The sequence below is a fragment of the Xenopus tropicalis genome, chromosome 7 (assembly GCF_000004195.4).
Source record: "Xenopus tropicalis strain Nigerian chromosome 7, UCB_Xtro_10.0, whole genome shotgun sequence".
Classification (NCBI taxonomy): Eukaryota; Metazoa; Chordata; class Amphibia; order Anura; family Pipidae; genus Xenopus; species Xenopus tropicalis.
The window spans coordinates 70442449-70459595 of record NC_030683.2 but is presented as its reverse complement, the minus strand read 5'-3'; the positions used below and the strand labels follow the sequence as shown (position 1 = coordinate 70459595).

At 41.2% G+C, this 17147-nt stretch overlaps 1 protein-coding gene across 7 annotated transcripts in view; it reads right to left on the bottom strand.

The window, feature by feature from the left end:
• The window catches only part of st3gal4 (ST3 beta-galactoside alpha-2,3-sialyltransferase 4), a 112011-nt gene that overhangs the window by 45736 nt on the left and 49128 nt on the right, over positions 1-17147 (bottom strand). Inside the window, exon 1 of one of the 7 annotated variants that reach the window (XM_031904954.1) lies at positions 9014-9081. The gene's annotated coding sequence lies outside the window, so the exon portion shown is untranslated. 7 annotated transcript variants of the gene reach the window in all.

Here is a 17147-nt window from a genome sequence, read left to right as displayed (position 1 = left end):
ACAAAAGACATCAGAGAAGTCCCTGTAGACGGAGGGCAGAGCTGAAAGACTCGTAGAGGAGACTGTAACCCGCTGGAGTGGCTGAAGAATTAAACAATGTCTTTGGCAGTACTGACTCCAACGGGAGATTTGACCCGATGACCAGTCAATGGAGGGGTTATGGAGTCGTAGCCATGGCAACCCCAGCACAACAGGAGACGAAGGACATGGAATGATCAGGAATGACATCTTTTCCAGATGTAGTGCTCCAATCTGGACAGATAGTTCACCGGTGGTTAAAGTGATGGTGTCCGTGGAGAGAGGTCTGTCATCGATGGCGAGGACCCGAATAGGAGGAGTCACTGGAAAGAGGGAAATGCCAACCTTTTTTGCGAATGCCAAGTCCATAAAGTTTCCTGCAGCTCCGGAATCAAGGAAGGCTGAGACTGGAATTGCCTGGGAGGGCAACCGGATCTGCACAGGAACATGAAATTGGTGAGATTGTTCCGCTGACTTAGGAACAATACTACCAGCAAAAGAAACAACAGTCTTACTTGAAGCAGGAGTATTCCCCAGCTTGACAGGGCAGGAAACCGCTAAGTGGGATTGTCCGCCGCAGTATAGACATAGGCCGGAAAGGCGTCTCCGAAGCTTCTCTTGTGCAGATAGTCGAGCCTTCCCAAGTTGCATGGGTTCCTCCAAAGGGGAAGAGGTAAACTGCGGGGAAGACGGTAGTATCATAGGGTTCTGGAAGCGCGGAGCCAGGACTGGATGAGACTTTTTACTCCGCTCTTTATCAGCCTGATGTTCCTTAAGGCGAGTGTCTACCTTAATAGCGAGAGCAATCAAATCTTCAAGGGAGTCAGGTAGATCTCTGGATACCAGGTCATCCTTCAGACGGGACGATAGGCCTTGATAGAAGACTGCCTTATAAGCCTCCTCATTCCAGGAAGTTTCCGCCATGAGGGTTCTAAAGTCTATGGCATACTCACTGGCACCGAGACTGCCCTGGCGAATTTGCAGCAGGCATGAAGAGGCAGTAGCGACCCGACCGGGGGCATCGAAGATGGTTCTGAACATCTGTAGAAATTCCTTCACATCAAATGTCAGGGGTGACTGACTCTTCCAGAGAGAAGTTGCCCATTCCAGTGGTTTGCCCTCCAGACGAGACATAACGTAGCCCACCTTCGCTCGCTCACAGGAGAATTGGGAAGGTTGGAACTCAAACTGAATCTGGCATTGAGTCACGAATCCCCTGCAGGCCTGCGGATTGCCACTGTAGCGCGGAGGAGGAGGTATTCGTGGCTCACGAGCTGGCGGCATCGCTGGCAGGGGAACCACCACAGCAGGAGGAATTTCCGCGACAGCGGGAGTAACGGGCAAACGGGACAAAATGGAATCAAGTACTTGCCCAATTCTGACTTGCTGGGATTCATACGCCTCCATACGGGACGCCAGCCCGCGAAGGGCTCTTCCGACGTCCGGTACCGCTTCCTCGGGATCCATGGCCCGAGTATAATGTCAGCGGGGGCTTCCGGCACCCACGGGAGGGGAGAAGTCAGGATCAAGGAGGAAGGCCGCTTCCAGCGAGTCCGAGCGAAGTACAGATGCAGGATTATCCAATAGAGAGGTCAGGTTCAGGCAAAGGTCACTTAAGGCAGGCAGCAAGGTTCAAGGTCAGGAACAGGCAAATAGACAGCAACAGTAAAGCAGATAGGAATATTAGAAACCCAGGAACACAATAGGTAAATTGAGCTATACTCGGGCATTGAACCTGGGTCTCTGGCGTTCTTTTAAGTTTGAATTTGGCGCCATAGCGCGTGACGTCATCGCGCCGGCGTCCTTGCGCCCACGTGGAGCCCTGGGCGCCGCCATCTTGGATTCGCCGCGCCGGGAGGAAGGACGCCGCCGCACGCCAGGTAGGGAGCGTCGCCGATTCATGACATGGACAACTGCATTGAACTGATCAGGTAAACTGGCCCATACATTAACTGGCCGATGTACTTAGCTAAGCTTTTTACCTTTTTGATTCTAGCTAGGGCTAGTCACACACATGGCATAAATGCATTTTTGAAGTGAATAGGTTCCCTCTGCTGGGTTTGAATCAGGGCCCTTCCATCTGTGCCACACGTGAAGGCTGCAGGTACCAAAAGCCAGATTATACTAAATTATCTGTTTACAGGTCACAATTGTTTTCATAAACTCTGATCTTTGATCCTGTACCGTGTTGATACTTATTTTCAGTCCTTCTCCCTCTGTCTACCTCAATCCTGTCTTCCCAATCTCCTACTTCCTGGTTAGCACCTGTTGTCTGTGACTGCTTTATTTCTTTATTTGATTTTTTTCCATTAAACTCAAAGCAACCCTTTAATTTAGTTTGGTGTATATAGGCCCTTTTAATTATGAACATACTGAGCCAGTATGGACACTTCTGGATTTCTGGTGTACCTAACATGGGAAGTAATTTACCATCACCCAAGACAAATGTTCTGTAGTACTAAGGGATGCAAAATTGGACCCCCTTGCCAATCTCAGAGCACTTGCACCTTGGGCAGTGGTCTGTGTAGGATGCAAGGTGCAGCGCTACTGGGCACAAATAGTCAGTCAGTAAGTATAATATAACCAAATGCCTTAAACTCACAAGCAAAAAAGCATCTGAAATGTTGATCTGTGTAGCCCAGCAAATGCTGCATATAGTTTGATGGATTAAACAGTGTTTACATCGCCTTTAATAATCATAATCCTTACTGCTATATGTATTGCTAGGTACAGTCTTCAGTAAGGTTTATTCAGCATACATTTAAAGAAATCAAATTCTAGATTGTTCTGGGTTGTACATTTTTAAGGGGCCCAATAAGCCTTACAGTTGATGATGTTATGTATTAGTTTTTTAATTATAGCTCACAACCTTTATAAAGTTAAAATACAACAAACATATTCTTGCAAATGTATACACATATATATATCTAGCAAATGTATATTATAAACATAAAGGCAGTTTAACGGTAACTCTGGAAACAATGATACAGTATAGCTACTCCAAGGAATTACCAAGAAGAGTGTTTGGATCAGAATACCCTGGAGTATTCGTGTTTGTTTCAACAACTTCTGTTTTGCAAGGATGGCAAATCATTTTTAGAAACAATAAAGGTCATATGGGAGAGAGGGAGAGTTATCCTGGTGGGATAGTATCCTGGTGGGCCAGCCCAACACTGATACCATACCTGTAGTATGCATGGAACTGGCATTTTATTTATCCTGTCATTTGTTCATTAACACTATAGAGTGAGTTGGGACTGTATTTATTCTTTTTATTTGTTTTGGGGTTAGTATAAATAAAATTGATCCTAAATGTATCCTTCCCTGCTTTCTGGGATTTTGAAGGGGGCAAATTGCATAAGAAACAAGATTGTGCTAATGCATTATTCTATTTAAATATAGAAGAAATGTTTTTTAAAAAAGTGTTTCAGGCTAATTTAATGAAAATCTCTCCAAAAATCCCACTAATCCAGCCCTGTAGTTCTACTTCCTGCTGGCTTCTTTCCTAGGCTGTGCAGGGGAGCCAGTGGCGCTCAGCACACTGCACTGTATGACAGGAAACACTCAGCAGTTAGGCTGACCTAATAGGGAATTGAAGCCTGTGACTGCATGGCTGTGATTGACCATACCTTTCATACTTACTGTTGCCACCTTTCTTAATTTTAACCAGCCAGTAGTGAACAAGCAAAAAAGGGGTTAGAACATTTTGTAACAAGGAGTAAGGTAATATCAGCTATGACAGAAGACATCTGGAGGGCGAGTGGATCCAGGAAGAAAAAATGTAAGATTGGGACCGACTGAGGCGGATCATGGGTGGGCCAGGAACTCATCTTAATAAAAATTTACTTGCTGCCCAGTTTTCCTAATTTGGAAAACAGGGTAGGCAGTTTTAACTACGACCGCCCTTCCGCAAAATGGTCTGTCTGGGTCAAAACCAGATGGGTAGCATCCCTACCCAAGAGACAGCCACAAGAAGGAGACAGCAAGCAGAACTAGAGCATGCAGAGCTATTTTGGGCTTACTTTTTTTTTACTTTACCAAAAGTGTGCCAAAATTCACTACATCACCTTCTGCTGACTCTTATGTGAAATAGCTGTCTTGCTTTAAAAAAAAAAAAAAAAAAAAAATACTGGTAATTTCAGGGGATCCTTGTAAGGATCAATGGAGGGGGATTTTGGCCACTTTGGACAGGATAGCAAAGCATTCAGAATCTCCCCATATTATTTGCTCTTAAAGGCTTATACAGGTATGGGACCGGTTATCCAGAATGCTCGGGACCAGGGGTTTTCCGGATAAGGGATCTTTCCGTAATTTGGATCGCCATAACTTGTGTCTGCTAAAAATCATTTAACTGTTGAATAAACCAAATAGGCTTGTTTGGCCCCCAATAAGGATTCATTATATCAAGTACAAGGCCCAGAAAATTTTGTTGTGAGGGGCCCTGTGATTTCTGATAGCGGCCCTGAGCCTCACAGAACTGTAGTTTTTTGGCTGCCAGTGACCCCCATTTGAAAGCTGAAGAGTCAGAAGAGGAAAGCAAATAACAAATAAAAAAACAATTAAAAACTTGCTAAGAATACAGCATCCTGTAACATTTTAAAGGTGAACAACTCCTTTAAATAATGCACCAGATGCAAATGCCACATTGGGTTAAACACATGCATGTAATGGCCAAGTGCCCCAGCTCACACATTGTGTAGATGCATGTCATGTATGATCATGGGAGGAATTGACCAATCCTATGTCACACTAGTGTTTTGTTAGCCTACACCTCCAGTGGGGTAAACAACTTTGCTGTAATAGGTAACCTTTAATTCTTAATAAAATGTTTTATTGTACTTAGCCACTGAGGTAAGAAGCATTTATGACCCAAAATCTATTAAAAACAAATCTACCTGAACTTTAGTAGCATCAGGTGTAACTTTTCATTCAGTACACTAGTATACAACACCTGTGAATCGAACAATGATATGGTATTAATCAATTCAAGTTCAAATTAAATATATTTCCATAGCCACATATTTTAATTCCTGTTGATCTAATAAAAACAATAACTTGCTAATCACCTTAAAAACAGAATGTCTACATAATAACACATCAGTATTTGCTAGCCACTCCTAGAAACTATTGTTTTCTTGTTTTATGCTACTCAATGACACTAGGGCTTATTTACAAAAGGGTTGGTAAGGGAAAAAGTGCAAATGACAAGTAAAATGTTGCAATTGTGCATCCATTGTCATGTGTTACAACCAAATACAGTATTATGTAATTGAGGCTGGTGCTGTTCAATTTTGCAATTTGTATTTGTGTCCAATAGTAGGTTGCCAGTGAGGAACATGCACCTTAAAAATGTTAAAAAGGCTGTCCTGGCCATTATTGTGCAACACAGGACCTAGGTACAGGATTCCCTTTCGCACTGCTGCATTCTGCACCTTTTGCCACATGGATATTACAGGAACACCAACAATAGACAGGGGCACAAGTACAAAGTGTATGGCAAAGTGCCACTCCAGATACTTTAAAACAAAATTTAAATTGTAATTAATATACCATATCAAACCCACTCACTTCACTGTCACCATTTGCTAATCGGTCAGACACTTTTCTCTGCCTTTAGTTGAGATGAGTTAGCTTTCAATAACACTTCATCAGACAATTATTGCATTAGCATCCAAGAGGATTCTGACCCTGCATGTCTGCGTATCAGCTCTATACAAAATGTCATACAACCTATATGCAAACTGCATTGAAAAAAAGTTTTCAGTTGCTACTGTAAAAGAGTTGGTGAAAGGGGGGCACTGTGGTCCCTTCATAAACAGTGTTACATGATTTTCTATACAGGGAACATAAGAGTTCATAGACATTCTGACAGGTTTATCAAGTGAAACTGTTTAATATAAGTTAACTATAATATAAGTTTTAGTATGATGTTGAAAGTGATATTCTGCAACAAGTTGAAATTGGTCTTCATTTTTTTAATTTTTTTTTTTTTTTTTTTTATAGTTTTGGCATTATTTAGGTCAATACCACACAGGGCTGAGGTAACTATGTTACTATGTAAAAGCCCAGCCTCAAACCTTTGTGCCATTAACCTTAGGTTTTTGTTCAGTAGCTATGCAATTTGGAATTTCAGCTACCTAGTTGTTGGAGTTCAATTAACCAGCAATAACATTAACAATAAAATTGTAGAATCGCATTGCTACAGAGACATCCATCTGAAAGCTGGAAAGAGGCAAATAATACAGAAACTACAAAATATAAAAATTGATTAAAATGTCAAGATGAACTACCCCTTTAAATATAGGAATTCCAATGCATGCATACCTTACCGCATTTCACCCATATCAAAAACTCTTTAATCTAGTATTTATCTTTTTAGTTGGTGTTACACCGGTTTTTACGATTAAGGGAAATACATAACACTGGAGGAATCACAAAAATGAATCTCAACAGTCTTTTATTTATATAAGCCTGTTAAAGTGTCAGCACTCAAACTTGCCTTATTAGGGTGCTGGATCAAAAATAGATAAATATCAGCAGAAAGATAATTATTCATTATTAGTGAAAAAAAGTGCTATTTTATTTCACTCACTGTAAATACTATCTTATTTCACCAAGTGAAATTTCCACAGTGAGTGAAATGAAATAGCCTTTTTTTTCACTAATAATGAAATATGTCCCCACTAACTCTGATTGTTACCTTTGTTATAATTACTCTTCTGTGTACATATTAACAGGAGACTATAAAAGGTTGCCACAATGTAGGGAACATTTTCCCTCACACCTCACCCTGCTGACAGTTATGAACTACTGAAAAACATTTCTGCCCTCTATCTTTGCAGCCTCAGCTATTAAACACTACTCAGCTGGCTCAGCTGGCCAGACAATGCAGCAACTACATAGGACTCAATATCATTAACAACTATTAGGGGTGATTCTACACCCACTGCTAACCTGAGGAGGATTACTGATGCCACCCACCTCACTCTCTGTGGTTTTTAGCATCAGAGAGGATAGAAAGGGGGCCCATTGCTAGTGCAGAAAGCACCCTCAGTACTAGAAGAACCAAAATTCTGCTTAATTGTGCCCTTAATAGTGATGAGCGAATCTGTCCCGGCGAAAAATTAGCGAAACGGCGTAAATGTCGCGCGTCAAAAAAAATTGTCGCCCGTGGCTATTATTTCGTCGCACGCTATTATTTCGTCGCCCGCGGCTATTGTTTCGTTGCACGGCTATTATTTCGTCACCCGTGGCTAATGTTTCGTCGCCCGCGGCTAATGTTTCGTCGCACAGCTATTGTTTTGTCGCCCGCGGCTATTGTTTCGTCGCACGGCTATTATTTTGTCGCCCGCGGCTATTGTTTTGTCGCACAGCTATTATTTTGTCGTCCGCGGCTATTATTTCGTCACCCGCGGCTATTGTTTCGTCGCCCACGGCTATTGTTTCGTCGCCCACGGCTATTGTTTCGTCGCCAGCGACAATTTTTGGACGCACGCCAAATTTTTCCCCTGCAAATTTTTTCATCCGTTTCGCGAAACAATCCGCCAATGGCGAAACACGGAAATTTGCCGTGAATCCATGCCTGGCAAAACATTTCGCCCATCACTAGCCCTTAATTCTGCTTAATTCTGCCCTGACAACTGTGGTCGATACACTGTATACTAAAACACTAGTTTCACTTCATTCATCTCTTTAGATGAAAGCTTTATAGAACAAGTACCTCTACAATTTGTTTCTGTTTTGCGTACAGACATCGTTGTGTGTTTCATGTTAGTAATTGCACGGTGCTGCAGAATGTCAGTTGCTGCTCTATAAAGGGTAACTATAACTGCCAAATAAGACGACTTATGGAAAAGTGAGAAAGAAAAGCCACACAGTTCGCAAATGAGCATTAGTGGCTTGTGAGAGGGCAGGATAGGGCAGGCAGGGTTGATAAGCAAGGGGCAGAGTTTCGGGTTGGATGGACTTGCCTTTCTATTCAGTTGTAAAATTGTGGTCTGGGGTAAATTGGATACAAGTTAGCTTTCATGTCCTCAGTGAGTTGCTTTGGTAGATTTTATCACAGCAAGTAGGTGTCTGGCAGTGGATTTGATGGTTAAAGAGTTTTGCACTGTGTCCTGTTACTTTTTGCTTAAATAACAAACCCCATACTATGAACATACTGCAACATAGAGTTGAAATAAAATGATCTATGTGTCTGTCTCTGTCAGCCTGTCTGTCTAAAACCCATGCCCATGATAAATTCCACAATAAAGCCATATTTTGTTTAATACTAGCAGCCAAATACCAGCTTTGCAGTCCTAAACTCAAATATGAATGCAAAGGATCATTTATCATAAATAATCAATTTATTTTGGTAAAATGGTACTAAAGATGTTTATGGCTGAATTTTACAAGAATAAATCCAGTAATGCTCAAGAATTATAAAAAGCAATTTATAAAGACATATTAAACAACATATATTTTGGCACCTTATATACTCCCGTTTGTCTGTAACCTACCTACCCACCTACACTGTAACCTCTATAGGGCAGTGATTTCCTTCCTTTTGTCTCTATAACACTTAGCACTTAATTTTTTATGTAACTATATTTTGTATTTATGTATATTATTGTAACAGCCCCATTTTGTTCTATTAATTTATTATGCTGGTATACATCACTGAGTGCATAAGTAGCACTGTATAAATAAAATATACATACATATTTGTAACTTGTAAATCTCCCTATTGAATTACTAAACAGTAATTAGACTGAACTGTTAAAATGTACAATTAAAAATGGGGGCTACATATAATGCCTTAAAACAACATTTTTGTGAATTTGACATTTTTTTTTAAATTGCTAGCAGTACAAGAGTAAGTACAGCATGCATTATTTGTAATTAATGTTATTTGTGTTGTAACAGAGAAACAATACAAAGCAGCAAAATTAATAAATGGACACAGCTAATGTGCAAAGAGTATTTCTAACTTGGTATAAATGTTCAAGCTTACCAAAGCAGTCATCCTCTAACAAAATGTCCAACAAATGTACTGACACCTTCCATAAGAAATCACACAGCACTTATACCTACAATTCCAGAAGTAATACTGTTAAATGCTGTTACTACCTGCTCCTCCCACTGCCTATAAGGTTGAATTACAGAGAATTTCTCTGTGAGGTAATGGAGGGAGGGGGAAAGAAACAGAAGAGACAAATTCACAATACTGGAGTTAAGAGAAACACTTTTTTCTTGTATACCCCTTCTGGTGCCATATCTAAAAATGAATTTAGTGCAGCTTTGGAAAATGTACCTTTTATTAATGTTTTTATCATTTTTATTATTCATAGCACTTTTAGAGATCATTCACGTCAGCAAACATATAATTCAACTAAAGTAAGTTACATTATCGTGCATTCCCGTCAGCGAACATGACATCACTGTGCATGTGCAAACACTCTTCTAAAGTCTCTAAATGCCCCTTTCACATATGCACATGCTCATACCACTGAGTAGTTACTGCACACGCATGCGTGGAATTTGCCAGAGAACCTTTAAAACCCAGGTAAACTAAGTATAATGGTAACTTTACAGCAAGCAGGTAACCATTACAGCCACACTAATTATGCTGGGATGCCAGGAGATTAAGTGACTTGTCCAGGGTCAAAAGCAGCTCCACAGGCTGATCACTTAACCTCTAGGTCAATGCCTACTCCCAGGTATGGTGATGGTAGGGGACCAGGGGAAAGGGGCCAAAACCAAGTAACTCCTGACAAAATCAGGGTAGTTGACATCTATGTCTGTCCCAGTGGACAGGGTAATTTGCTGACGCTCTGCGAGGCGGGGTAGGGGGGCCCCTGGGGCGGGGAAGTTAGAGGGCCCGGCTGGCGGGAGCCCCGGTGGGCCCTTCACCCCCCAGTCCGACCCTGCCAGTGGAGCTTATAATCTAATGTTCCTTTCACATTCAATAGAAACAATTGCCAGGTGTGTGAGGAAACTGAAGCACCCAGAGGAACCCACACAGACACAGTGAAAACATACAAACTTCTTGAAAGCATTTGAAGGATGCCTTGAGCATCATGTACAGTTATAGTCAAAGTTTGTTGTTACTGCATATAGTATGTCTATAGTATACTTAGGGGCACAATTACTAATCCACGAACGTCCGAATGCGGTTTTTTCGTAATGATCGGTATTTTGCGACTTTTTCGCGAATTGTCGCAAATTTTTCGAGCTCTCAATACAAAAAAGTCGCGACAATTCGCGAAAGTCGTAATGACTATGAAAAAGTTGCGACAATTAATGAAAGTCATAATGGCTATGAAAAAGTCGCAATAATTCACGAAAGTCATAATGGCTATGAAAAAGTCGCGACAATTCACAAAATCATAATGGAATTTTTCTCATTCGGATTCGTGGATTAGTAAATCAGCCCCTTAGGGTGCCACTGCTTATTACTGTATAAAATATACATTGGTTTTAGTTTTTTTTTTATTATTTCTAGTCATTTATCTGTGCCACTGGATGACTCATGGTATAAATAGACTGAGTGAAACAGAATATTACAAACAAGCGAAAGAAAAAGGAATGATAACTGAAAAAATGTGGTATGTAAGCTATTAAGTGGGAAACTACTCCTGGCACAGGTAGTAAGTAATGGAAAAAAAGGAGGTAAAGTCACTGTTATTGCACATGCCAGTCAAGCATATGAACCTTCAATTGTTCCACAGATGAATTCATGTGATCTTAGTGCTGATCTACCTGGTGCAAAGGAACCGGTTCTGAAAATGCCAGACATCAGTCATGATACTGCAGAATAGTGCAACAAATAGTTTAAATGACGTTAACTTTTCCAAATCAAAGAATCATCATCCATATATTGTATACCCTAAAAGCACTGGCAGACTCTGGCTTGGAAAAGCTATATTATCTTGCCATTAGATATTAAAACCTAAATCCACAATGGCTTTCAAACTACTTTATCATATGAAAGTAGAATGGGGTTTTCTTTCATTGCTTTTCTGTTCTCTCCTTTTTTCCTCTAATTTCTTATCTAACCTTTACATTCTCTTTCACCTCTTTATCTGTTTAAGTATACATTTATAATGGTTCATGGTATCTGAACTTGAATATTTTCCCATGACTCCTAAACACAATAGGGCTCATGTACTTCCCAGGTGCAGTTGCGGTCCCTGCAGTTTCCCCATAGTCAATTGTTCATAACACCACTTTTATTAAAGGTGCTTGTGTCAAAATGCGTTCCTTGCACTTACATATCCATTCTACTGTAGCATAACCCAGGAGCTACCACCACTACCGGACCAGACAGTAGCCCTATGGTTCCCTCAGCAGGCTGTGTGGAGTTTAGCTGCGCCATAAAAGTAGGGCATACACATCATTTACAAACTAAACACCGGAAGTAAAGCCAGAAAATGATGCCAGAGAGACTTGGAAAACGTTCTCTACAATTGTGCTTGATTTACAACAAAGCACACAGGTACAGTATGGTACGTTAATTTGGAGGCTTTTTGACAGCCCTGGTAACTGGCCACATTGTTACATTGTGCCTTGACATAACTACTTAAGTGCAGAGTTTTTGATTTATCAAAATCCAGTTAGCATATTTTATAACAATTAGACATTAAGCATGAGAGGGTTACAGGCATTTGGGAAATTGTGTTTCATTTATGTTATCACTTATATGTTCTCTATGGTATAATAAGGAGTGTTTTAATACTTCTCCAAGAAGTATTTTATTTACCATGCAGTGCATGTATTTGAACAGTAGAGGGCTCATTTACACCTGCAAGTGCAGTTAGCACATCAGAATATGTCGGGTCGTTATAAAAACTTGCTAATAATAATTATTTCATCGGTTTTAGTATAAGAAAACGTTTCTATACCATTAATAGGCAATAAGGGTGATTTCATATTGCTAAACACTGAGATCTTCTCATAGCCTATAATTAAGTTCTTTGTATTATAGCACGATATGCTTAAGGCTTTTTGTATCTATATTACAATAAACATACTTTTCTTTTACAAACACCTATATTATGGGATCTGTGAAAGCCTGTTGCTAATTGGGGCATGCAAATGATTTTCCAAGCAATCGCACTTTGTTTTGCTGCTGTACCCTGCACTTTTGCAAATAGTAAGGGCTAAACTACATGAGAGATTTTCTAGGATGGTGTGGGATCAACAAAACACATCTGCTATCCAACACAACATGCCTGTCAGAAGGAAACGCTGTATGCTGCATAAAAATCTGATGGTGTTTGTAGATTTCCTCTGGAGGCTGGGGAGGTTTTTTTTTACTCTATCAAAAAATATTTTTTTCAATTATGTAGGCACCCATGGTCCACCCACCAAAGCTGCCACCCTAGGCACAGGCCCTTAATGGCTATATATAAATATAAGCCCCTGCCCGATTGGTTATTGGTCAGAAAGTCTGTCATTTTGGGCACATACATGGGCCACTATCGACTGACTTGGTACACAATGGTACACAATACTCCACTGAGCTTGGCTCACTACTGCTTTGCCACTTACAATAAGTAAGAAAAACTGCAAAATTTTCAAGAAAAAATTATCAACTCCACAACTTAATAGGTAGCATCTGCAAGCTAATTAATTTCATTATAGTGTTTGTTGCAACAGTGCATAAATCTCTGGATCTGTGCCATCAACAATGCCAAGAACACTCATTCTCTAGAAAGGAAGAAAAAAAGTTTTTCTTCCTTCTTTTTATGGTTACCAGATTTTGACTTTAAAATCCACAGACAGCACGCAGTGTGGTACCACACCATCCCCATTAAAGCCACATCCCATTTCATTTCTGCATACTAACACACAGAAGCTGATACTGCTTGACAGGCAATGAATGCAGTACACAGTTCTTTTTTGTATTACTGCAGGCAGGCCATTGTTCGCCCATAGACAGCTAGCATATGCCTACAGTTAACAGAAGCAATTAACCCTATTTCCACAGTGGGCTGGTTCTACTTCCACTGTGCCTGTGTGGGTTTCGGGTGAAGACACATGGAGCTACTAGTAGCAGCTACTTTTTCATGGTTACTAAGAGCCATAAAATACCCTGCTATAGACAATACTGAGAATTGCCTCTGCAAAAACACATGTAGAGACAATTAGCAGTAAATGATCAGGATTGTCTATTTTAGTAGCGACAACAAGTCGCTGCTACTAGTAGCTCCGTGTGTCTTCACTCTAAACTGTAGTGTATAATGTTATATACAGAAAAGTATTACTTAACATGCTTACCTAGTGGTTTCACCCCTTCTGCACCCCGTCTGACAAAGGTCTAGACATTCCCTTACTTTCCCATGAAGTCACAGCCCTCCCTCCCTATAGAACAATGGGTAGATAACAAGATAGCAGCTCCCTGATACCTCTGCTAAGGACTGTGTCACACGGGGAGATTAGTTGTCCGCGACAAATCTCTCTTGTCGCGGGTGACTAATCTCCCTAAAACACCATCCACTGGCGAGTATGTAAATCGCCAGTGGGATGGCATACGCGGCGCCGCAATTTCTCCAAAATCGCGGAAGTTGCCTTGAGAGGAAACTTCCTGAATTTAAGCAAGTGGGAAACACACATTATGCTTTTGTAAATAATGGTACATTGACTTCTATGATTAATAACTCCAGGTCTTAAATATATTATACAGTGAGGGGCAGAATTAGTTGCACCCAAAATACATTAAAGTGAAAGGCATTGTGTAGTGGCACCACAAATGCATTACATACAGTAAGAAATTGAAATTCTAAGACAATTTGCACTTGTTATTTATTTAAAAACAATAAAAAAAATAAAATAAACCAAAGACCAATTGCAACGTTGCTAAGAATAGGTCATTGTATAACATATAAAAAAATTGGCTTAAAAAAGTGAACCACCCCTCTAAATACAGTGAAAAGCAATGAAAACTTTAGCCCCAAATACATTAAAGGTCAAGGAAAGGCTAAGTCACTTGGGGGTGCCAAAATGTTAGGCACCCCCAAGTGACTTTAATCGCTCACCTTGTACCCCGGGCTGGTGCCCCTGTTAGGAGAAAACAGCACCAGCCCGGGGTACCTGGGGCGATGCGCTTCCTCCTTCCTGCTTGGTTTAGCAGGAGGCGCATGCGCAGTAGAGTGAAAAGCCGACTTCTCTGTTAAGGTTTGGCTTTTCACTCTACTGCGCATGCACGCGCTCGCGAACCAGGAAGAAGGAAGCGCTGCAGCTACCCTGGGCTGGTGCTGTTCTCTCCCAACAGGGGCACCAGCCCGGGGTAAAAGGTAGGCGATTAAAGTCACTTGGGGGTGCCTAACATTTTGGCACCCCCAAGTGACTTTGCCTTTCCTTGACCTTTAATGTATTTGGGGCTACACTAGTCACTTGGGGGTGCCTAACATTTTGCCTTTCCATGTCGAGAGGCATTGATTTCTGACATCACAGACCATATTACCTTTCCAAAAAGCAGGTTCTCTAAAGCCTGGAGAGGATATTAGCATTGTAGATGAATTTAGAAACCGTTTGCAAGCTTAGAATCAGACACAATGCACTAAAATGTCTGCCTACACACCAATGTAGCCCTCTTTCACTGCTGCATGAAATCTAGCACACATTCATTTGCGTGTGGCGCTACAGGAGCCCTGTGCCTCCGCTATCTGGAAGAGCAGGTACACTGATAAATGGCGTGCCTCCACCCAGGGTCAGGACAGGTTGAACTGCGGTACCCCTCCCTGGGAAACTTCTCTGATCCACAACACACACACACACAGGAAAGGTTAATGGATTTATTTGCGGACACTATACCTTTATATTTGCAGAGATAGATACAGCCTGCCAGCCAGGGGCAACTTCACTCACATAATTTAGCTGGTACTTTCTGAACTACTGAGGGGAATCCCCAACTTATGTGGCAAGTGCTTCACAGTCTTAAGAAGAACTCCCTTTGGCTTTCCGTGCCCTGAAAAGAGCACGCTTTGCTCTTCAGAGCCCTGTAAAGGACCCCCTTTCCTTCCGCACCCTAAAAGAGCGCGCTTTCTGCCATTGGGGGGTTCCCAATTACTTTCTTATACAGAACACTTTGTAAGCTACCAGCACCTTGATTGTCTCTCTCTGCTTCCTTGTTCCCAGCAGCACCTCCTTCTCTCACTTCCTTCCTGTCAGCTCACACAGGGGGTGGGGGCTCCTCCTCCTTGCACAGTAACAACACAGAGGAGAGACAAGTGTACACAGCTCCCCTACACCAGTATTACAGTCAAAAAAGTTATAAAGAAACAGAAACAGACTGGCACACCGGAAACCTGAAGGGGGGGCATGTCCCCAAAATATTGTGTGCAATCTATTGACAAAATAATAAATAGCTAGGGTCCAAAATTCGGGAACAGCTTTCCCCACTGTGAAACAGGACCTTTACCCAAAAAATGGGGACAGAGGCCAAATTAGTTATGCCTACAATAACGTGTAATATTGTTTGAAGTAGTGTATTTTTGGAGGTAAATTACTTCTGAAAGATGTGACTGGGGCATATGTATCAAGTGGATAGAGGTTTAAAGAAGTCCCTGGGTGAATTTTGTGATAAATTGTCCCTTTTTCATGTATATAAAAATTAAATGTGGATAAAGAAGTGGAATAACATGATGACAGCATCCCTGTCAGGGCCAGGCAGCTTTTGCAATTTATATGTTTCTATCACTGAATAATGTGTTATCTATGATGAAAAGAAATCTGTCGGATTTTGTTTTTACAAGTTTCTGCCTATTTGGAAACCTAATGACTTTTATAACCTCATAAAAAGAGTTTAGGTAACGTCTCAGTATTCAGAAGCAGTTGGCACAACACAAATACTTAGCCTTATTTAAATTTCACTGAATTGAAAATGTTTTTGTTTTGTTTTTTAAATCCTGTCTTCTAAATGTCCCACTGCATGTGCTACAGTTTAATAGATTAAGAAAAATCTGGGTGTAACCAAGCATAGGAATCCTATGGTAATTAGCCTGTATCAGTGTATTAGCATATGTCACATGTGCATTTAACCCATCCAAATCCTAATTAGCATATGCTAATGTATGCTAATTAGGATTCGGATTTTGTTTCGGCCAGGACCATGGATTTGGACGAATCCGAACCCTGCCGAAAAAGGCCCAATCCTGGCCGAATACCAAACCAAATCCTGGATTCGGTGCATCCCTCATATATATATATATATATATATATATATATAACCAATCAGATTAACTCATGCCCTAGTGTTCTGTCCTTAAGGCAGCATCATGTGCAAATTAGGCTCAAGTCACACAACAGAGATGTGCCAAAAGGAGTTAACCCAGTTAATGCAAATATGTATAAGCAGATACTGTATAGGGCTTCCATTGTGCATTAGACATTGCTGTCATGTGTTTTGGGCTGTAACCAACCATATAATAAGTGCACAGGAAACAGCACTGCAAGATACTACAACTCAATTAGGAAATGCCACAAGGCTTGCCAAGAGTACATCCCCCTACCGTAAAATCCTCTTACTTGTGCCTGCACCACGAAGCATTGAATACGCTCAGGTGCAGGCACATGTAGCCGATATGCAAAGTCTTGCCTTTTTTGGCATGTGCCTGCCTCAAGAGTATCCAATGCTTCGCGGTGCAGGAACAAGTAAGAGGATTTTACAGTACCAGGACATATTCTGAGCAAGCCTTGTAGCAATAGCCAAATGGAGTTGCAGTATCTTGCAATACTATGTTTCCTCTGCACTCATTATATAGTTGGTTACAGCCCAAATCACATAACAGCAATGTCTACGGTGCAGACACAAGTAGAAGTGTAGGGACATATTCTCAGCAAGCGTTTTTTGGCTTGCTGAGCATAGGCTACATGTGGCATTAGCCTTAGAAGTCATGCTCTGCTAATTATGTTGGGTTCTTTGACTTCAGCTTATTCTTCCGCTTTTTGCTTCTTCTTATTCTTAGCGCCCCCCATTTTCTATACGCTACTCCTCCTACAGTTTTAGGGATACACACCCAAACTCTTCACACTTCTTCGCCCTATAGCAGAGCAGGTTGCTTGTGCTTTTCTAAGCGATCCTGCCCCCCTTGTTTTTGTGGCACCGCTCCGAACACCCCAATTTTCCCATTGCCTTTGACAGG